Source organism: Rhinopithecus roxellana, chromosome 15 (genome assembly GCF_007565055.1).
Source record: "Rhinopithecus roxellana isolate Shanxi Qingling chromosome 15, ASM756505v1, whole genome shotgun sequence".
Lineage (NCBI taxonomy): Eukaryota > Metazoa > Chordata > Mammalia > Primates > Cercopithecidae > Rhinopithecus > Rhinopithecus roxellana.
In genome coordinates this window covers 25,679,834-25,704,585 of record NC_044563.1, presented here as the reverse complement: position 1 = coordinate 25,704,585, position 24,752 = coordinate 25,679,834, and positions in this window count along the sequence as shown.

Here is a 24,752-nt window from a genome sequence, read left to right as displayed (position 1 = left end):
CACAAAAGAGAACCAGAAAAAATGCCACACATTCACAATTATCTGATCTTTGACAAATATGATGAAAACAAGCAATGGTGTCCCTATTCAATAAATGGTACTGGGATAACTGACTAGCTATATGCAGAAGATAGAAACTGAACTTATTCCTTACATTATATACAAAAATTAACTCAAGATGGATCAACGACTTAAATTTAAAACCCAAACTATAAAAACCCTGGAAGACAACCTCAGCAATACCAGTTCTGGATACAGTAACGGGGCAAAGCTTTTATAATGAAGAAACCAAAAGCAATTGCAACAAAAGGAAATATTGACAAGTGGGATCTAATTAAACTAAACACCTTCTGAACAGCAAAGGAAACCATCAATAGAGTTAGTAGATAACCTACAGAATGGGATTTTTTTTTTTTTTTTTTTTTGCAAACTATGCATCTAGAGAAGTCTAACATTCAGCATCTATAAGGAACTTAAACAAATTTATAAGAAAAAGACAGTCCAATTAAAAAGGGGACAAAGGACATGAACAGACACTTTTCAAAAGAAGATATACATGCAGCCAACAATTATATGAAAAAAAGCTCAAAATCACTGATCATTAGAGAAATGAAAATCTAAACCACAATGAGATGCCATCTCACACCAGTCAGAATGGCTATTATTAAAAGTCAAAGAATAGCAGATGTGGTGAGGTTGTGGAGAAAAAGGAATGCTTATACACTGTTGATGGGAGTGTAAATTAGTTCAAGCATTGTGGAAGAAAATGTGGAAATTCTTCATAGACCTAAAAACAGAAATACCATTTGATGCAGTAATTCCATTACTGAGTATATACTCAAAGGAATATAAAATATTGTATTATAAAGACACATGCATGCGTATGTTCACTGTAGCATTATTCACAATAGCAAAGGCACAGAATCAACCTAAATGTCCATTAGTGATAGACTGAATAAAGAAAATGTGGTACATATATAACCACAGAATACAATTCAGCCATTAAAAAAAAAAAAAAAAAAAAACAGGATCATGTTTTTTTTTTTTTTGGCCAGGACATTGTTGCAGCTGGAGGCCATTATCCTTAGCCAACAAACACAGGAATGGGAAACCGAATACTTCATGTTCTCACTTATAAGTCAGAGCTAAGTGATAAGAACACATGATACGTAGAGAGGAACAACACTTACTGGGGCCTACCAGAGGGTGGAGAGTTGAGAGGAGGGAGAAGATCAGGAAAAATCACTGATGGATACTAGGCTTAATATCTGGGTGACAAAATAATCTGTACAACAAACCCCCATGACAAAAGTATACCTATATAACAAACATGCACATGTACCCCTTAACTTAAAGTTAAATAAGAAATAATCAAGTTTTAATTCTCTGATCAAGGCATGAACAAAAGATTAGAAAGTTTCTTAACTAGAATAAAAATATTAATATTTTTAAGTGTACATCTCATTGCCACAGGCCAGATCAGCCTGAAATCAGTAAAAAGTTATAGTTTCCCCCTCTAGTTTGCTCTGTTACAATATTAAATTAATAACAGACTTGTCAAAACCTTCAAATGAAGGTTAGAGAGGTGTAGAAAAACAGCGAGTTTATAAAAATTAAAACGTAGTAACTTGAATGAATTCTAAATGTTATCAGTCACTTAATTGACTAAAGTTTCCTTCCCAGGCATACCCTCCCTCCCCCGCAAAAAAGTCACTCTCTTTTGTGTTATGTGGCTAGTTACACTTGCTAGAAGACCTACAACTATCTCACCTGGAGCAAATGGCCAGCTAGAGAAGGTAACCTCTTCACGAACCAGATTATTACCCCTCATCATCTTTAGATGATAAATGGAATCATTTCCCAGGTCATTCATGGGGAAATTTCAATGTCTGACAAGGAGATGATAGATTATTTAAGAAAAATATTGACAAGATTTCATTAACGCTTGATGACTAGTAACTTTAGGTATATTCGTATAAATGAATGCTAGGAAAGTTATACCAAGAAGCAAGAAATATATCAATCACATTAATTGATATGGGTGAATATACTGAAGGATCTTCTTAATATGTTAGTACAAGCACCAGGGGGTATTCCTAATGGATATCAGAAAATTGGTTAAAATTCTGCTAAGTTGAGTCTTATATTAAATTAAATTCAGATACCAGTATTCTTTATATGATAAAAGAATACAAAGACTGAGACTAATTATAAGGCAATCATCATGTGATAGAAAACTTTTTAAATAAAGAAAACTCTAGAATCATGAAAAAGCTTTGTACTGTCTGTAATTTGTAGGATGTAGCTAAGGAATATATATGTGGTCATTAAATTAATCTCCTTTTTCTCAATGGCTATGATTAAGTTGAATGTGACATAAAATAAGGGAATACGCAGGGGATTATAATTTCCTATTACATTAATGACATTTTGCTAATTTGACCTGTTGCTGAGAGGTAATAATTATCCTAGATGTTTTGGTGATATAAATGTTTGAAAAAGAACTACTATCTATGTCACAGAGAATCTTGTGAGTCATTGGCTCATGTTCAATGACCAGCAATAAAAATCAAGGGAAGTCTAAAACGATAAAATGCAGTCAAGATCATTAAGGCTAAGATCTTATAATAATTAAAGTTGGGTCCATTCTCTGTTAAGTGCAAAACTCGATCTTGCTAAATTGCTCCCTGTGGTCCAAAGAACTTAGAATTTATTCTACATGAATTCTGATATAGAAGAAAAAGGCTATTAATACATAAAAATATTTATAAACAGTTTTTGAAAATGTATAATCATATATACATGTTTGTGTGTGGGGGGGGCACTGGAGCATTTAAAAATTATCCTTAATTCTACAATTTCCCACAGAAGTCTATTAATTTATATTTTTAATCTAAAAAGAGAATGAACATCACCCTGAGATTAATGTTGTCTCATATAATGAAATATAAGTTCAACTAAATTTATAAACAGCCCAGCGTTTGGACTTTGACAATGAGATTTTCATTGATGTTTGTACATAAAGGCTTGAAGTGTCCTTATGCAGTGGGGCTTGTCCTCTTGTGCCTCTGCCACTGCCAAAAAAAAAAATAATAATAATAATAAATAAAAATAAAAGAGAGAAAAAAAAGAAAGGTCTTCCAAGTTTTTTGTGGTATCTGCTTGAATCTGGGCCTCAGAATTAATTCATGTGTGTGGATCAGAGCTTATGCACAGCAAGGAACTAAACTAAGTGGGGCCTGTCACTTAAAACATATTAACCCCTCAAAGCCAATCCTTAACCAAAAACACATAGGGATATATACTTATTACAATATGACACTAGGATTTTGTGGTTGTTTGTTTTACAATAGTAGTGAATTGATAAATAAATATGATAACTGTAATAACAGAGATGAAATTATGCTTCAGGAAGCCAAAACTTAGATTCTTCAGAAAGTAAAGAAGGAAATCAAAATGACTAAGTTATTCCATATTGAGTGACTTTAGAGATAACTTTAATATTAAAACAAATTCTGCTTAAAACAAATTTTATCATGAGATAAAAAGTATCTTATGGTGTATTAGTCTGTTCTCATGTTGTTAGGAAAGACATACCTGAGACTGGGTAATTTATAAAGGAAAGATATTTAATGGAATCAGTTCCACATGGCTGGGGAGGCCTCATCTCACAATTGTGGTGGAAGGTGAATGACAAGCAAAATCACATCTTACATGACGGCAGGCAAGAGAGTTTGTGTAGGGGAACTCTCCTTTATAAAGTCATCTGATTTCATGAGACTTATTCACTATCACAAGAACAGCATAGGAAAGATCCACCCCCATGATTCAATTCCCTCTGACCGGGTTCATCCCATGACACATGGGAATTACGGGAGCTACAATTCAAGATGAGATGTGGGTGGGAACACATCCAAACCATATCACATGAGTTATTAAAATTAATTAGGGGACACAAATGAAGTTTTTCATGTACAGTTAATTGCTTCTGTCTATACCTCCAGTAAACTATCAATGTTATCTGCAGTTCATTATATTATGGTACAAAAGTTTGAAGAGCATTACTGCAAATTTTGGTAATCCTTGAAAATTTTTAAAATAAGCAAATGTATGGTCAAATGTGTTTCAGAAATATATGTCTAGTAGGATTATAGACTATAGATGTGTATGGTTTAGCGATCCAAAGGAGACTTTGCCAAGTCCAAGGTTGAGGAATTAGATTTAAGTTAGCCCAATAATGCAGAAGACTGATTAAAAAAAAAAAAGAAAGAAAGAAACTCTATAGTGACAGCAGAAACATACATTTGAGGACACAATTAAGAAATGTTACAAAGATTATCCTGATGAAGCTTAATAATGGCAAATAAAGGGGAAAGAAGTATATGAGGTCAAGAATCAGTATGAAATCCCTTATTAGTGTGAAATAGAAAGTAATCCAAGATTGCAACTGGAGGGTAATTGTTCAATTTGTCTCTTCCATAACACTAGATTTTTATTCAGCAATTTAATTTTAAATATTTATTTTCCAAGCATTGGCAAGGACAGGCCATCAAGGAATGCTTAGATATGTTGTCAAATATAATTTTGTGGAAAAAGGTGGCACAGAGTTGACATATGTTTTGGGTTATAATATTCCTATTCATATAGGAGGAACAATCAGGGATAGTAACAGCACCCTGTTATATAGATATATGTAGATATATGTAGAAAATACTGTGTAGATTTTAGTATAGATACTATGTAGAAAATACTGTGTTTAAAATATGTCACTGAACAAACAGACTAGAAAATACGAACTTCCTTATTATCAGAACCAATTCTTTCACATTCCAAGTGCGAGTGTTGAGTATCTACAAAGAAAAGACATCAGTTGCTAACATCTCAGTCTCTACCCACCCTCAAATTTGAACTCCTTCCAAGAAGGATTCTGCTATAATACAACACAGAGGAAATTACATTTCAAGCATGACTTGTAAAATGAATCTGAAAGAGGAAATGAAATATAAAAAATCCCCTTTTTAGTTTGATTACAACTGGAAGGTGAAACAAGTGTCAAACATTAACAAATGAAACATTTGATTCTCCTTTGTTATGAAATTCATTATAGGGCAAGGTCAGTCAAATGTCCTTTGTGTTTGTACTACTTAAACTTTTTAGAGAAACAAGAAGGTAAGGAAGACATTGTCAGATCTCAGGTAAACAGAAAATAGCAATTATGGGTGGACTGCCCCATCAAAGGAAAATGAAAATAAGGTTATTACATCCGAAGAACAAAATATAGCTTGCACCACGAACTTTAACCACACACTGTGACTTGCAGGAATTTCATGCAGATGAGTATTACTTCTTCTGAGTTGTCAGAGTCTTTAGAAATAGTATCTCATTACAAGAAATAGGAATTGGCTAGGAAAGAAACATGCAGATTTATCCTGTAAGCAGTTATGCCAATCGTAAATCACATCATGGGTGTGCAGACTGTCATGTGGTAATAAGTAGAGAAGCAAAAGAGCAAGGGTGGATAATATTTCAGTCATAGGACTCAGCAGAAATTGGAGATTGTGTCCCGTTTCTATTACTTACTGCTGTGTGACATTGAGTTTGAACAGGTTTTATGCTGCTACAAACCTTACATTCTCTAAATATAAATTAGAAATAAAACTTCTAGAAAAATTACATAAAGTAATATATCTTAAAAACTTACCACAGTGTTTAGAGCTTGTAATGAAGAATCAACAAAATGTAGCTGTCAGTGGTGATGGAATACCGATTGTGGTTGTTTTGATGTTTTTCTTGTTAGATTTCCCTAGACTTATACAAATTTATTATAGTCATTTGGCTTCCTGTAGAACTTTCAATAAGAAGGAGACAATTTGACTTACAAAATTACTTACAGATTTTATATGTCTGGCACTCAATACACCACTAAAGCAAATAGAATGCAACACAAATCTGATTCAGAAAATAGTTTTACAAAAATTGTGTAAGCTCAAAGTTTAATTCTATATGTGTATTTTAAAATCCATTATTTATTTTTCTTACCAACCATTGCAATAATCCTTGCATCAATAAAACAAATATGGAACGGATAAATTTTGAATGAAATGACACAGTGTATGGGGATTAAGAGGTACAAGAGAGGGTGATTTGATTTAAATAAGGGGTCAGGGAAAATCTCACTGATGGGGTGGCAATTGAGCACAGACATAAATAAATGGAGGAAAAACCTTCTGGTAGGAGGAACTGCAAGGGCAAAGGCTCCAAGGAAAAGCAACTTGAAGCAATCAACAATAACCAAGAAGGCCAATGTTACTTAAGCCCCATGAGCCAAATAGAGTGATGGGATGCCAGGTGATGAGTTTAAACTTCAGAATTAGAATACTGTAAGAGCAAATAAATTACATGCTTTTGTTTTTAATTTTTCTTTAGTTATTATACCGTCTATTAAATATTTAGGTTATTATATTAATTCAGAAATATATTACTTCAGAAGAGTATTTTTTGATGTTGAAATTAAAGTCACTTTTAGAATATTATTTATGCTTAACATTCACAAAATAGCAACTTTTCTACTGAATTCCAACCTAGCTGTACTTTCTTATCATCCTTGTAAATGCAGAAGGGTCTGAGGCCAACACTGATTTAGTTAATAAATGGTCTGAGTTCAGGTTTTTTGCTGTCTTCTGCATTAGCTAGTACACTGCCAATTACCATTATTAAATTTCAGTAGGTTTTTGGGAAAGAAGTGGTGTTTGGAAATAAGGATAAGTTATTTAGTAATGATTTCTGAGATTTTGGTGCACCCATCACCTGATCCGTGTACACTGTACCCAACGTGTACTCTTTTATCCTTCACCCCCACTTCACGCTTCCTCCTGAGTACACAAAGTCAATTGTATCATTCTTAGACCTTTGCATTCTCACAGCTTAGCTCCCACTTGTGAGAAGACACAATGTTTGTTCATTTGGTTGTCATTCCTGAGTTAATTTATTTTTTTAAATTTCAATTTTATAAAATTTATTTATAACTAATTTATTTAGAATAATAGTCTCCAACTCCATCCAGTTTGCTGCAAATGACATTATTTCATTCCTTTTTATGGTTGCAGTAGTATTCTGTGGTATATTCATATACCATATTTTCTTTATCCACTCATTGATTGATGGGCATTTGGGCTGGTTCTATATTTTTGCAATTGTGAATTGTGTTGCTATAAACATGTATGTAAATGTCTTTTTTCATATAATGATTTCTTTTCCTCTGGGTAGATATCCAGTAGTAAGATTGCTGCATCAAATGGTAGATCTATTTTTAGTTCTTTAAGGAATCTCCATACTGTTTTCCATAGTGGTTGTACTAGTTTACATTCTCACCAGCAATGTAAAAGTGTTCCCTTTCACCACATCCATGCCAACATCTATTATTTTTTGATTTTTTAATTATGGACTTTTTTTTTTTTTTTTGCAGGAGTAAGGTAGTATCACATTATGGCTGTGATTTGCATTTCTCTGATAATTAGTCATATTGACCATTGTTTGTATGTTTTTGTTCATTTTTATATCTTATTTTGAGAATTGTCTATTCGTGTCCTTAGCCCACTTATTGATGGAATTGTTTTTTTCTTGCTGACTGGTTTGAGTTCCTTGTAGATTCTGGATATTAGTCCTTTGTTGGATACACGGTTTGCAAAGATTTTCTCCCACTCTGTGGGTTGTCTGCTTACTCTGCTGATTATTTCTTTTGCTGTGCAAAAGCTTTTTAGTTAAGTTCCATCTATTTATCTTTGTTTTTTGTTGTATTTGCTTTTGGGTTCTTGGTCACCAAGTCTTTGGCTAAACCAATATCTAAATGTTTTTTTTCTCATGTTATCTTCTAGAATTTTTATGATTTCAGGTCTTCGATTTAAGTCTTTGATCCATCTTGAGTTGATTTTTGTATAAAGTGACAGATGAGGATACAGTTTCATTCTTCTACATGTGGCTTGCCAATTATCCCAGAACCACTTGTTTAATAGGATGTGTCCCCACTTTCTGTTTTTGCTTGCTGTGTTGAAGATCAGTTGCCTGTAAGTACTTGGCTTTATTTCAGGATTCTCTATTCTGTCCCATTGGTTTATGTGCTTATTTTTATATCATACCATGCTGTGTTGGTGACTATGGCCTTATGGTATAGTTTGAAGTCAGGTAACGTGATGCCCCTAGATTTGTTATTTTTAGTTAGTCTTGCTTTGGCTACACAGGCTCTTTTGTGGTTCCATATGAATTTTAGGATCGTTTTTTCTAGTTCTCTGAAGAATTATAATGGTACTTTTATGGAAATTGCACTGAATTTGTAGATTCCTTTTAGCAGTATGGTCATTTTCACAAAATTGATTCTACCCACCCACGGGCATGGGATGTGTTTCCATTTGTTTGTGTCTTCTATAATTTCTTTAAGCAGTGTTTTGTAGTTTTCCTTCTAATGGTCTTTCACCTCCTTGGTTACATATATTACCAAGTTTTTTTTTTTGCAAATATTGTAAAGGAGTTGAGTTATTGATTTAGTTCTCAGTTTGGTCACTGTTGGTGTAGAGCAGTGTTACAGATTTGTGTACACTGATTTTGTATCCTGTATAAAGTATCCTGAAACTTTACTTACTATTTCTATTATAATCAGTGAGAAAGTGAAATTGTTGCTTCAATATTTCATCTCTGCACTTGGTGGAAGCAAACTTCTAGCTTCTGAAGTTTACTTCCTTCTCTAATCCCTTTTTCATAATAAAGTTTATGTGTAGTACTCACTACTCCCATTCAAGAAAACAATGCAGACATTCCTGTAACACATAAAGTAGAGCATCATGTCCGAATCTCTTTATATTTTAAGGAGAAATAAAATCACAATACCTAAAAATCTGACAATGGCAAAGAAATAATAGAATCACACTTCAAATATGCTGCTGCCTAGGTCCTGTGACAGCCATTTAGTACTTCAGGTAATAATATTATTATAATAATTAGTATTATCTACCTTCAGTTACTGCCTTGGACAGCTTTTATGCTCAGAATGAAAGAAGAAACAAGCCATTAAGTTGCCATGTTGCGGATCCTCAAGATCACCTCCATATTTGATAATTCACTAGGGGCCCTACAGGATTCAGCATATAGTCATATTCATGGTTGATTTGTTATAGTGAAGGAATACAAAGCAAAATCAGGAAAAGAAAAAGTGCAAGGCAACCAAGCATAATCTTACAAGAGTCGTAAGCGTCCTCCTTCAGTGTTGTCACACAGGATGCACTACTCACTTATCTCCTCCAGCAATGAGTTATGAAAACACAAGATTTTGTGTCTTCTGTAATTTCTTTCAAAAGTGTTTTGTAGTTTTTCTTCTAACAGTCTTTCATCTCCTTGTTTAGGTATATTCCCAAGTATTTTATTTTTGAGTTGTCTTGTCTACCAGTGAAGCTCATTCGAGACTCAGTGCTCAGGGTTTATATTGGGGACCACTTATAGTTAACCCTCTACTTAGCAGGTAGAAAATTCCAGACTCCTAAAAGGAAAGCAGATATTCAGCAAAAGCCATATTGTTTTGCATCAACTTTTTAGGAAGAGTGAGCCACTCTGATCTGTAAGGACACTGTGGGAACTCTCCTGAAATTTAAGTTTCCAGGATGCCAGTCAATGACCAGCCTTTAAAGCAGGCCTAAGGTTAACTGTTGTGCTAATTCTTACGCGTGGTTGTCAATCTGAAAATCTGATGACAACCTGGCAAGATAATTAAAAGTTAGGACACAATTGGGGAGAAAAGCAACTGTACTATAACACTGGCTGAAAAACTGCCAGTTTTGCCAGGTGATATAATTTCTTTAATAAGTAGCTCTAAGTACTTAGCTTTTGGTTTCTTCGGAGCACATTTGGATAACTAGAGAGAGTTCATATAAAGGGAGAATCAGTACATTCTCCAACCTAAGAGAGTAATACTTACAGAAGTAGCACAGGGCAGTGGCTCTTAAATGTTAGAATACTTAGGCTTGGATAAAGAGTATTATATAAATGCAAAGTCCTGAGCTCTAGCCCCAGAAATACACTTTGGTAACTTCAGGATGTGTCCTAAGGATGTATATCGTTTTTTGTAACTCTTTTCTCACGTTAGTCTGATTCGGTATGTCGCTAACTCAACACTGGCTTCCCCATTAGGAGTACTGGTTCTACTTTCACATCATCTTGGGCAAATCATTAAAACCCTTGAATTAAATTAAAATTGAATTTAATCTTGTTAACTTGTATAATTATTTAAAAGTAACAACTACATATGCTTGTTTCAATCTTTGTATCATTCTTTTTACGATGTTATGGCTCCCTTCTGTTTGATATTATATTCAGTATCAATCACTTTATGTTCCCCTTTAAGTAGTGAGTTTCTTGAGTATTTGTGGTGATTTGGAGGGGACAAATACAACTCTAGCACTCATGAATTCTTAAAATGCCAGATATTTTCTGAGAGGCTTGCTGAAGGTCACAAGGCTAATACCTCCGAAAGTGGCAGCGCCATGGCCCGAGCTTAAGGCCTTGTTATTCTAGTTTGAGTGATGCCTACCTCACTGTCATGACAGAGAAGTATTGAAGCTAGTGAGAAGGTGAGTTGTTAATTAAATTATTCAACCAATATTTGTTGAACAACTAATTTGTGTCAGACCGCTGTGGACATGGCAGTAAATAAAACAAAGCTCCTAATCTTATGGAGCACAATACATTTTAGAGATGAGAGTGTTTGTAAATAAATAAACAACTATACATATGTATTTAATGTCAGGTAGGTATTACTATAAAGACAAATAAAGCAAGTTAAGTGTGTAAGTTAAATGTATAACAAACGGTGGTCGTGGGGTGCAGGAGTTAGTGGCGCTCTTTTGGATAGAGCTATTCTCTCAAAATATAAAGTGTTACATGAGTATAGAGTAGAAAGAGTGAGATAAATAAACATTCAGAGTAAGAAGTTTTAAGAAAGAATATTAAAAGCAAAGGTCCTAAGGCAGAGACTTCCAAGCAAATTCAAGACACAGAAGAGAGGGCAGTATAAGCAGAAGGAGCCATAAAAAGAATGGAATCAGGTGAGGCCCCAGAAAGGTGGGCAGGTCTAAGAGGGCCTAGCAGGCCAAAGCAAAAATCTTTTGTGTTAAAATATGTAATCAATTTCAATCAAATTCTCAGTGAGATGGGAAGCCATTGGAAGTTTTAACAAGAAGAGTATCATGACCTGACTTGAAATTTAAAAGTCATTATGGGTACTGGCCCATAAATACTTTGAAAGGTCAGGATTGTAAGTGCAGCTATAACATAAAAGGCTACTTGAGCAGTTCAAGAAGTATAAAGCTTTTTATTTTAGGAGACTGGCGGGATTTCTAAATTCTAAACATTCAAATGAAATTTCATTTTTAAAAATGTTCATTCACATGAGAAAGAAGTGTATTTACATGTGTTCCTTTAAAAAAGGGTGCAGGGATAGACAAAGATTTCAATGGCTTTATAACCTCAAAGCAGTAGTAAAAAAAATTTCAAAGAAAAGCTAATGCTTTAATTTCCCAAATAAGAAAATAAAATATCAGGCCGGGCGCGGTGGCTCACGCCTGTAATCCCAGCACTTTGGGAGGCCAAGGCGGGCGGATCACAAGGTCAGGAGATCGAGACCATCCTGGCTAACATGGTGAAACCCCGTCTCTACTAAAAATACAAAAAATTGTCCAGGCGCGGTGGCAGGCACCTGTAGTCCAGCTACTCAGGAGGCTGAGGCAGGAGAATGGCATGAACCTGGGAGGCAGAGCTTTCAGTGAGCCAAGATTGAGCCACTGCACTCCAGTCTGGGGCACAGAGCGAGACTCCGTCTCAAAATAAAACAAAAACAAAAAAAAAAAAACCAGAAAATAAAATATCAATTCAAAATGCATGAATGCGAGTTGAATTTTTTCTACCATAAAATATAAATTGTAGCTATATAATGGCTTTATTAATATTTTAAATATTCCAGTTATTATTGTATAGAAGTCTTCCTAAGAATCTAGAATCTAGGAAAGTTAAGAGATGATCTGAAATGTGTATTTTTATATTGGTATATAAACATCAAATTGAACCTGAAACTTCAGAACAGTGCTCACATGCTTACTGAGTTAAAAAAATAATCTTTCTTCTAATTGCAATTATGGACTAAGATCTGTCTCATTAAAATTTATATCCCTTAGCTATGAAAAATAAATATATAAATTATCATTTTCTCTCCAATATCACTCACTAAGTAGGAAAAAGTTGTAGAACAGAGCAAAATTGTATAATTCTTAAAATACAAGTAATCAAAATTATAGTTTGTATTAGACTTTGTTATTCACAACACAAATGAATGAAGATTCATTTGATGCCACAGGTGTAGGGATTTTACAAGGACGATCACAATATCTTTGATTCATTCACCTTATGTGATATGAGTACAACGCCTAATTATATAAGGTAATTTTTCTTGCAAATAATTAAGTAGTTATGAACATTTACATAATATTCTTAAAGCATGAAAGCTTGTATATTATACATATATTCATAGATGTCTTTTACACATATGTAAATGTGATCTTTTTGTATAAGGACACATAAAATATGTGCATTTATGCATAAACACTGAATGATTTATAGTCATAGGTGGATGCATATTACATTCTTGTGCAAAATTTCACATTTATGTTTCCGTTCACGTGTGTATGCATGTTACATAACCACATATATAGCAATGGCTAATATGTATTGAAGGTTTACTATGATCCAAGTGTTCTACTCAAATTATCTTCTTTAATATTCAAGTAGATGCCTGCTATAATTATTAAATAGACATTTTATTATTCTCAATTTAAAAATTACCAAACGGAGGCACATAATGGATAAATAAGGTGTTTAAGGTTGTGTAGTTAATGAGTAGTTGAACTGAAAATCCCCAAGAAGTCTGATTCCAATGCCTTTGTTTATAATCGTTATGTTTTACCACTTCTGGTGTGTATAGGTACCTCCTACATGTTTGGATCTAAGTATGCATATAAATCACTATTGGATAAGCTGACTTGAGGAATCTTGCTGAGGAGTTTATTTCAAGATGGCAAACAGAGACCCATGCTCAGGAAGATTTCCAAGGCCCTCTGATAGAAGCTACGACCACACCTAGCATCCTTTTGTCCAAAGAATGTACTTAAGACAACTTTAAAGAGAGTATTAGTAAGCTACATCATTTATGTATACTTAGGGAAAAACTGGAGATGTTATATTATATGGAATAGAGATAAATAACAACTTAGTTGGTTACCTAGTTGTAATGGACATTATATAACACATACTAGACCTCAGGTTAAAGCTAAGAGACTTTGGTGGGTTACACCATGAAAGAGTCAGTGTTGTGTTCTTAAAATTATTGAAATAGACTGGACTACCATTAACTGAAATTTCAAATAAAACACACAAATAGGCAACATTTTAATGCATTGTTGGTTTTATATAAACAAAGTACTGTGTTTACTATAAGCAGACATTGGTTTCAAATGTATCATCATTTTAAAAAATTAGATCATATCTAAAAATATCTGAGGTTAATTCCTATCAGAAGAACATTTCCTTTATTGTTATTGGAGGCAAATGAAATATTTTACTTTCCTTAACATTGTATCTAAGTTATTATCTCTATAATACACTTGAAAATTATTTTTAGTAATGCCAGATATGTAAGTCATTTGACATATTTCCTTCATTTGCATCCAACTAAAAAATACTTTCATTACTATCAGAATAATGTATAAAATTCCTCTAGGCTATGTGTGTTTACTAACGATTAAAGGAAATCTCTCTTTGAGCATCTAATAAATAGCTCCAAATGTAACTCCCCAACTGGAAGCACATGTTAGGCAGATGTGAGTATCTGAATCAAATGGCAGCTTTGGTAGCTGGGGAAATCCTGCACTGATATATGAGACAACAGTAAGTACACTGGGGCTTCAAACACCAATAGGGAGTTATCTAGTGCTTTTTAGAATAATTGTTTATTTAATTTTGGCAGTAGTTTAAACAGAAGTAAAAATCCCAGTAAATATACAGCATATTTGACTCCGGTGTGTACATGCTGATAGATTACATTATAAGGTTAATACGTGAATATGGATATATGTATACATACCTGACAGGGATGCAGAGATACAGGCACACATATTTTGACTAGTGTATGTGCCAACACATGTGAATGTACACAGATGCCAAAAATCACAAATGAATGTAGAAACAGCTACATGCCTATAAGAATGTACACAATGGGACTACACTACAAACATACACTCTCAAAAGAAGGCATATGTTAGTATAAATATATATTAAACAGGACTAATATGTTACAGCTAATCAATGAAATGTCAAAGAATAAAACAAATGCATTCTAGAGTATGTGAAATTTATTTGGGAACTCAAACACCGAAAAGCCTTGAAAATTTTCTCCCCCCCAAAAGTAATAATCAAACCGGAATGACAGGCAGTGAGCATAATACTGTGATGTAAAAATATCCGTCCTAAGTCTTCATTCGAAGGAATACTCTGTCTTTCCAAAAGAAGAGTTAGCAGATTTCTACCATTATTCAGATTTCCCAAAACTGCAATAAATTCTTTGTCTCCTTATTCTGTGTATTCAAGTTTATCTGAAAATGCACAATGAACTTCTCAATTTACCATCAGAAGACTAAATTTTGAGAAGATAATTTTTTCAAAGTTTCTAGAATTTATTGTTATAAACTATTCACATTACTGGACATAGCTGTTCTCAAGTTTTGTTCATTCAAACAAGATAAAGTAATGAAGCCACACTCTGCACTACAATGTGAAAAATGTTAAAAAGAAAAAAACAACAACTGAATATTCTTTCTTTCATAGCCTCGCCATCTCTTAAATATTATCTAGGCCAATGGTTTCTAAAGCATCTACATAGTCCTTGTATTATATGACAGATCTCGAATCAAGTTAAATATTTTATCTCATATTAACAAGAGTCTCTAGCAAAATTTATTTCAGGAATTATGAATAAATATTAAGGGACTGCTGTTCTATTATCTACTGCTCCATTTATCAACATTTCTTCTACACTTTTGTCACTGTTTATCAAAAGGGACACGTCCTCTGGCTCTAGGAATAGAGTCTAGAGTGCACTTGTTTATACTAGAAATGTGACATCCATGTAACACGGGATCTGGGTAACACAGATGTACCAGTGTACAGATGCAGATGGTTGTTCCAATAAAGGACATGAATGGCAGCTTTGGAGAGTTTCTGCCTAAACATTCCTGTAATGTGGGGGACCAAGACTGAAAAAACTCTTAAAAAAGATGATCTGAAATCTATAGAACAGATTCTTGTTATCTTGGATTTACTGCTGCTTTAGTGAGGGATAAGAGGAGAACCTAGTCAGAAGTGTAACTCCTAGATTCAGTTCTATTTTATCCTATGAGCAGGACCAAACTGCAAAATATATTTCACTAGACTTATGTGTTAATCCGTCCTTGTGTTGCTATGCAGAAACACCTGAGACTGGGCGATTTATAAAGAGAAGAGATTTAATTTGGCTCATGGTTCTACAGGTTGTGCAGGCACGACACCAACATCTGCTTGAGTATACCAAAGATGATTATCTTTGATCAAAACTATATATCATACCCCAATGTCTAAACCATATAATACATGAGAAGAAAGAGAAGACATTGGGATTATATTTGGTGGAGAAAGAGTTTGGAGAGCCCAGGGCCCTATTCTTTACCTCCTTCACCTCCTTGGGTGAGGTAGAATGAGGGATAGACATAAAACAAATAAATTCCATAATTTCCTTTCAAGAACCTGTAGAGATAGTTAAGCATCTCAGTTCAATACAGTGAAAAACTGAAATCAAAAAGACAAATAAGCCTAGAAATATTTACTTTCAAAGAATCAAGTATTTTTAGGAGCTGACAAGAGACCTTTGGAAGCTAGAAGAAACTTTGGATCAAGAGATCCAATATTTTACATTTCTCACTTCATCTGGAAACTCTAAGTATTATCTATAAAATTGGTTATCTTTCTCTTGCTCTTTGACTCTAGCTGTGCTATGAAAAATAGATAATAAATGACACTAATCTATTAAATTTTACATTAAAAAAATCATGTAGTGCTAATAATAGCTTTCCAATACTTCGAGTCAATAAACATTTTGCCATGTTCTTATAGAAAGCTGTTATTACAAATTTTAAGGTCACCTGTTGGTTATAGTTTTTATGAATATTTAACCTTTTTTCATAAACAAAGTATTAGCTCACTCTTACAGTCTCCTATTTCTTACACCTGAAAGTTATTTCGAGACTGTTTAAGTGGGACATAGTCTGCCAGTAACACTATTTTAAATATCTTCATGTGCTGTGGTAAATCCATTTTGTAAAACCAAGGATTTGTTCATGCTCTTTGTATTTCTAAAATGTGCCTACTCATAAAAGATGAATATATAGAAAAAGTAACTGTTTCATTTAATCCATTAACTTGAACCTACAAGTTCAAGTTACTGCTGAAACCATCAATCAAGTAATTATGCAAATGCCAATTTCCTTAAATGACTTCCTGGGAGCCATTTTCAGAATGATCACCAGTGCATTTATTTGATTAGTCTTGGTCATATCAAGAATCCAATTTTTAGTGTTCATTGAAGCCATTTAATGATTATTTTTTAAATATGTTGATGGACAAAACTTATGAATGTAAGTTTATTGGTTCAACATGAATGTTTGTCTTTCATCAAATGGTCCTTTACTTAAAATTATTTTTTTAAATATAGCATGTTATCTTTTTGTGTTGGTTTTCTAGAACCCTTACCCCAGCCAACATTATATTTAACTTACACAAAAGATCATGTTAAGCATTTCTAACAAGTCAACGATTTTCATCACTTGGCATAATCTTATGATATACATGTAAGAAGATTTTCTATGAAATTCCAAGTAGTCTAATTAATTGAGACATTTATACATATTTTTCTACTAAATATTAGCAGTAATGAATTATTTTGGCAAATAAATTATGTAGTGACTTTTCTTAATATTCTATAGGTTTAGTCCAAGATATTAAGACTAGAAACAAAATCCACAATAAACAATACACTCAAAGTAGCACAAAATTCAGACCTGAGGAAAGTGAATGTAAATGGTTGATGAAAACCATTTATGGGATGGTTGCAAGTTTGATTCTAGCAATGCTGAAGATCCCCAGCATTTCATAATACTCAAAGCAATTTCAACAGCTGTATTATAGAAGGACTAGAAAACAGAATGAAATTGGAACTGTAACTGTTATATAACATGAGTCCAAAACAGACCAATTTATAATTGGCAAGTTATTGAAAAAGCCTATATAGTCCTTATGAAATTATGACTTTGTATATCCATTCCCAATAGATTGTCACTGAAGTATCATAATTGTCAACTTTTAGGAAAAATTGACAACTTTTTAAAGATACATATATTTGTAAAAAATTACATGATTGTACCCTGAGATTATGGTCTGAAAGAGTATGAATGAACTAGCAACTGAATGAATTTGACTCAGCTTCTGGTTTTATTATCAATCTACTTATTATTATAGTTTTAAAAATCTATTTCTTGTTTTTAAAAGCTCTTCAACTGTTTTCTGTCAGTAAACATGTGTATATGTGTGTGAATCTCACTTTCAGATCAAGAATGCATAGAAATTTCTTTTTAAAAAGTTGATAAAAAATAGAAGCATCAAAATAAATATAATGTAATAAATTTAAGTCTAGATCCTTAACATAATTCAGCAATGAATTTACAGCAACAAATTATAAAACATAAAAATGTAAAATAAGACAAAAATTTTAACATCTAAATCTCATATATTTCTACTTATGAAAGTGCCAAAAATATTTTGTTTAAAAATATAAAATATTTTAGTAACTATTATGAGAAGAATCTAGACAAGCGTTTCAACTCTGATTTGTCTAAACAAAGGGATCAGGAATGTTGTATTGAAAAACAATAAAAGGGGATTTTGTCAAACACTCAATAGTGATCATTGAATTTCAGAAATAACGTTGAATTGCTTCTTTTAAAATTTTGTGTGTGGGATGTTCTTAATATTTTCACCTTTCTTATCTCTCCAAATCTTCTAATTATCTATTTTATTTTTTAAAAAATGTGTGCAAGCTTTGTCTAATTGTGTATTTTGCCAGGGCAGCAGGCGGGGCAGGAGTTGTGCAGTGTCTGGAAGATTCCAGGTACATAAATGTGACTCGCTCTAGCTTTACATCTCCTGCTAGAAAAAGAATCTACTCTACTGGATCTAGGGAGTACATTCTGATGTAATCAAAATTGAAAATAGCTCATAGCAGTGGGGTTGTTTGGGTAGTTATATTTGTGCTTCATTGAACAGGTCGTGTAAATGTACAAATTGAGAATAGAGTAGTATATTTAAATTGAAGGAATGAAGGCAAACAAAAAATCCCATCACTTTAATATATATGAAGACCAAAATGGAGAAAGAATCAGACCCACTATGTCAAATATTCAGAGTGGCTTGTAATCAATATTAAAATACTCAGTTACTACAAATCAGTCAGATTCTACTGAAAATTCCTCCTGTGTGATAAGAAAAATATTCTTAATGTAAAAGAATTAGAAAAACATTGAATTCTAAATTTATTTAGACATTAAGATTATTTAAAAATGACAATCATTTCTACACTTTCAAGTATATCAATAATGGAAACCACAAGTAATTTAAAAAATAGTAATTAATCTAGCAAAAACCTCAATATTCTATAAGCTATAATAGCAAGCCAGCAAACTAAGATATAATATTTTGTTCATTAGGAAATCTCATATTATGTAATAACTTTCATCCTAATTTTTCAATAAGGTTGACTGCTTTTAGTCTGAAAGCATACCAGTATGCTCATTATTTGAACACACATTTTATTATGAACTATATGTAATTCAGAATCTCAATGAAGTTTGAGTTACAGTACTTGATAACTTTCAAATATAACAAAGGTGGCTATTGTGTGAAAAATTTCCTGAATCTATTCTTTATCCTGAAATCGTTCCATTGTAGCACATCTCATGAAACCACAATCTTGAAAAAGAAACTTACAGATATGGTGTAGGGTGGGTTCTTTCATTAATGTAATCACAGATGATTTTGAGGATACAATTTTTTGATCATCCAAACAATTAAGCATCATTTATTGAATTTGAAAATTAAAGAAAATAATTGATGGCTGTATTTCAGCACCAACCTTTTCTAATATCTCAATCTTATTGTGGTAAGGGGTATTACCATTTAAAAATACCTTTTAACTTCCTTTCTCTGTGCTCCTCAAACATTATGGAAACTTAGCAAAATAGTATTCATAAAAATGTGTTCTACTCAGGAAGAAAACAAGTGGTAAGTCTAATATGATCATAACTTGCTAGTATTATGTCTTAACTATTTCATCAAGTTGTAGCTACTACTGAAGCAAGCTTTCACTTAGAACACAAAGGGGATGTCGATTCTCTGTGAAATTTCGCTCTCTGACTCACTTACTTTGCAAATATCATCCAGCCTGCCTTTGGGAACAATAACGAACCACCAAAAACCGCAGAGGATTTTACATGTGAAAATCAAGAAGAAATTGCCCCTTTTCCTACATGATGAGAAAAATAGTAGCATTCTAATAGCTAAAAATAGAACATGGCCCCAGAATTTGCCCCAGAAATTACCTCAGAAACAACAGCATACAGCAAAGGAAAGAAACTTTTGTGCTTACAAATGACAAAACAGGGTTAGAGTGGAAACCCTAGCATCACCAGAGGGCTAAAATGGCATCACATATGCTCAGATACTAAATTGTCATTGGAAATAAAGCCCAAAAGAGTAAGTTAAATTCCACATACTAAACCTAATCAGGGCAACTGTCTGCCAAAATAGATGACTTTAGTACTAGAGGTTTCCTAACACAATAACTCACATTTCTGGGATTCCAGAGAAACTTACTCTTAATGCCCAAAACCAGGAAAACTGCAATTTGAATAAGAAAAGACAACCAAGTAATGCCAAAAATAAGATGCACCAGAAGTTAAAATTTCCTGACAAAGATTTTAAAATAGCTGTCATAAAAATGCTTCCAACATCAATTAAAAATCACCTTGAAATAATAAAATTATTAAAAGTCTAAGATGTTGATTATAAAAAAGTTATAAAGCAATATGTCATACAAAAAACAAGGTTAAAAATTACACGATTATGTAATATGACAAAATTCAATACACATATGATTATAGTATATACATAGTACGTGTGTGAGTATATATATTATATATATAATATAAATATGTTATATGCACTCACATGAGAAAACTAAGCATAGAGAAGAACTTCCTCCACTTGATAAAGAATAGCTGCAAAAAACCCTAGAGTTTGCATCACATACAGTTTCGAAAAGACAGAATGCTTTGTTCATTGAATCAGGGACAAGACAAAAGTGGCCAAGCCTCCATTCCCATTGTGATTGCCATTTTCATGTCAACTTTCTCTCTATCCACTTATTAAAAAATGTACAAACAGTAGACAAAACATAACGGTAAAACTTATTTGCTTCACCTTACCATGAATTAAACCAGAAAACAATATTGTAATGAATACATGCAGAGGCACAGGATAGTAGATTTTTCTAGCCTTAAATATAAGGGAATCCTAAGTGTTCAAGTTATGACTTGCATTTTAAGACTGTAATTTACTTCTCTATATTAAATATGATGTTACTGTATTTTTGTGTGTCTACAAATTTCAAAACTATGTAATGGATAAAATACAAATTAAGACACTTTCATAAAACTTTAGTTCCAGAGAACATAGGAGTGCCCCCTAGTTTTAAAGAAAGTATAAAGAATGTGGCACGCATTCTTAATGTTAATGTCTAAAAAAATCTAGATTATCCTGCAATGCATTACACTTTGAAACTTGTACTGAAGAATTTACTACATTATTCCATATAGTCAATGATTGGATTAGTTAAATAACTAGTTTTTTTAGTAGGTTGCTGGTTTTCTTAGGTTAGTTGATTCATTTTGGACTACAGAAACTATTTTACCACAAGTTTTACTGCATGATTTTCATGGACATGATGCTATTGTGAAGAGGTGTTTCTGAAAATGGAGGACTTCCATTAAGGAAGTACATCTGTAAAGAGAACACAAGCTCTGGAAACAGAAAACTGAGGTTTAGCTTACAACTCTACTTATTTCTTCCTGAATAAATTAAAAACCTGCTTTAAAAAATAAGTTTTAACACTCACCACTGCTATTCAACAGAATACTGCAAGTTCTAGCCAGCACATTAAGCTAAAAATGAAATAAAATGGTTACTGATTGAATAGGAAACAATAAAAGTGTACCTATCTGTGGATGGGATGATTCACTAAGTAGAAAGTCTCAATAAATCAACAAAAACATTCTAGAATTGATAAGTGAGTTCAATAAAGATGCAGGATAAAAGATAAACATACACATATAAGTTGTATTCCTAGATAAAAGCACCAAATATGTGGTCACCAAGGTATTTATTGTAAAAATATAGTATCAAGTATATATTCCAAAAATATGTACATTGAAATAACCAGTTGTTGATCTAACAATTACTTGGACTTGTATGCTGAATACTGCATAATGCTGATGAAAGTATCTAAATAAATAGAAAAATATAGTGTTATGGAAGACTCAACTTTATAAAGACATGAATTCTCCCTAAATTAGCCTATAGGTTTAATGCAATTTCTGTCAAAATTTCCACAAATATTTTGTAGACATATAAGCATTTATTTTAGGGCCAGGTGCAGCAGATCATGCTGGTAACACCACCACTTTGAGAGGTCAAGGCAAAAGAATTGCTTGAAATTAGGATTTTGAGACTAGCTTGGACAATGTAGTGAGACCCTGTCTCTACATTTTTTTTTTAAGTTAACTGGGTTTCGTGGAGCATGTCTTTAGTTCCAGCTACTCAGGAGGCTAAGGCAGGAGGATTGCTGGAGCCTAGGAGTTTGAGGCTACAGTGAACTATGATTTCACCACTGCGCTCTAGCCTGGGCAACAGAGCAAGACCCTGATTCTATTAAAAACAAACACATAAAAAGAAACAAAAAAAAAAAACCTTATTGTAAAATTCATAGTGAATGAGAAAGGCTCTAGAATATCTGAAATAATTTTCAAACATGAAGTGGGAAGAATAACTTCCTGATGTTAAGGCTAATTATGTGGATAATTAAATTAAGACTATGTGGACTGAGTGCTGCCTGAGACATATGCACAGCTGTGGAACAGAATAAAGAACTCAGATATAGAGCATAATAAAATTAATATGCTCAATTAATTTGTGCCGAAGGAACAAAAATCATTCAATAGAGGGGTGACAGTCTGGTCAATAAACTGTGTTAGAACATTGGCAAAAACAAACAAAAAATTACCATAAATCTCATATCTTATACTAAAATTAACTCAAAATGGAGCCTAAACTGGAAAAATATAAAACTGTGTAAAACTATAAAACTTTTACCACAAATAAGGAAAGTAGGAAAAAAAATTTCAGGACCTAGAAATCGACAGTTCCCAGACTTTAACAAAAACACAACTTACACAAGTTTGATTAAATTAAATCACATTGAAAATAAAGTTATGCTTTACAAAAAGACCATATTAAGAAAATTAAAAGACAAATTACAGACTGATAAAATATTTACAAATTATGTATCTGAAAAGGTTGTGTATCTAGAACATATGAAGAATTCTAGAAATCAACATTAAAAATACATAATCCAATTAGAAAATGATCAAAAGACATGAACAGGTATTTCTTAGAAAGTAATATACAGATACAAATGAACACATGAAAAGATGTTCAGTGTATTTAACCATTCAAGAAATGAAACTTAAAACCATAATGAGATGTACTATACATCTGTCTATAATAAAAAATGATGATAAAATACATGTTGATGAGAATTCAGAGAAATGGTAGAAATGTAAAATCATTAATTCAGCTTTGAAATTAGTGTGGTATTCCCTTTTAAAACTAAAAATAGACTTATGTTCCAGTAATTTTGTTCTTGGATATATTATAAACATAACATGAGAGACCAATGGCTTTGAGAAGCAAAAAGTTAATGCCTCAAGATAACTTTAACTGACTCTCCCCAAACAGATGCCCACAAATTCAAGCATCTGGCTCTTAAAAACTTATATTATTAAGAAATACTGTGTTGCTCACTAAAAAAAAAGCTTTTAAGACCCAGTAAAAGAACTAACCTGCTTAGGACATGACAAAGTTGACACATGTGCCTGTACAAGTTTAGCAGAGGTTTAATCCTAAGTCTTTATTTAAAAAATAGTTTCCAGCTATAAGAAAATTTAAAACCCTCATTATAAGTATATTGCTAGTAATAAGAACTTGCTTGCTGCTCCCCTGTGTGTTACCGTTGCTCCTTCAATGATAAAAGGTTTTGTTGCTAACTTGGTTCATCAGAAAACCTCAGCACAAATATATTACATGAATCACTATCACTCCGTCTCACAAAGAAACTCAGAAAGTAAAATTAAAAGTGAGAACTTCCACTAATAACTGAAATTCTCAAAAGGGGGAATAAGGAAGGAGACCACCACTTCTCCTGCTGTCCTCCTCCCTATGTCCTTGCCTAGTTTAGAAGACAGGAGGAAAGGAAGAAAGCAAAAAGTTAAGAAGAAACAGAAGTAAGATAAATAGCCAGACTGCCTGGTGCCACAACCCGGCCCTGGTAGTTAAAATAATAATAATAATAATAATAATAATAATAATAATAATAATAATAATATCAACCCCTGACCTAAACTACTTGTTTTATCTGTAAATTCCAGACATTGTATGGAAAACCTGGGAAAACTTTTTGTTCTGTTAGCTGATGCATGTAGCCCCCAGTCAAGTTCCCCATGCTTGCTCAATCTATCACAACCCTTTCACGTGGACCCATTAGGGTTGTAAGCTCTTAAAAGGGCCAAGAATTTCTTTTTCAGGGAGTTCTGCTCTTAAGACGCAAGTCTGCCAATGCTCCTAGCCAAATAAAGCCTCTTCCTTCTTTAATCTGGTGTCTGAGGAGTTTTGTCTGCAGCTCGTCCTGCTACAGTAAGTCATAAGAACTAATTTTCATACAGAATCTTACACAAAATGTCTCTAGAAACCTTATTAATAACAACATAAACCTGGAAACTACTCAAATGTTTCAGAATAAACAAATGTGATACATTTATACCATAGTATACCACTCTGCAATAAAAAAGAACAAACTATTGATGCATACAACTAGATGAACAGCAAGGAAGTTATGCAGAGTGAAAAAAATAATCCTAAGGGATAAACTTTGGATGATTCCATCATACACCTTTTGAGAAATAAGATAAATAAAAAAGGGAGAACAAAATGGTGAGTTCCAGGAACTAAGATTAATGAGGGGGATTGGGTAGATGTGGGTATAAAGAGATAGAAAAAGAAAGATTTTGGTGATGGTATCATTAAGTATTTTAAATTTGGTAATCATAGAGGATAAGCTTTCAGTCTATCATTGAGTATTATGTTAGCTGTGGACTATTAATTTATAGCTTAAATCATTTTAAGATAGTTTCCTTCTATGTCTAGTTTGTTGAAGCTTATCTTTTCTTTTTTGTTTTACATAATGAAAAGGT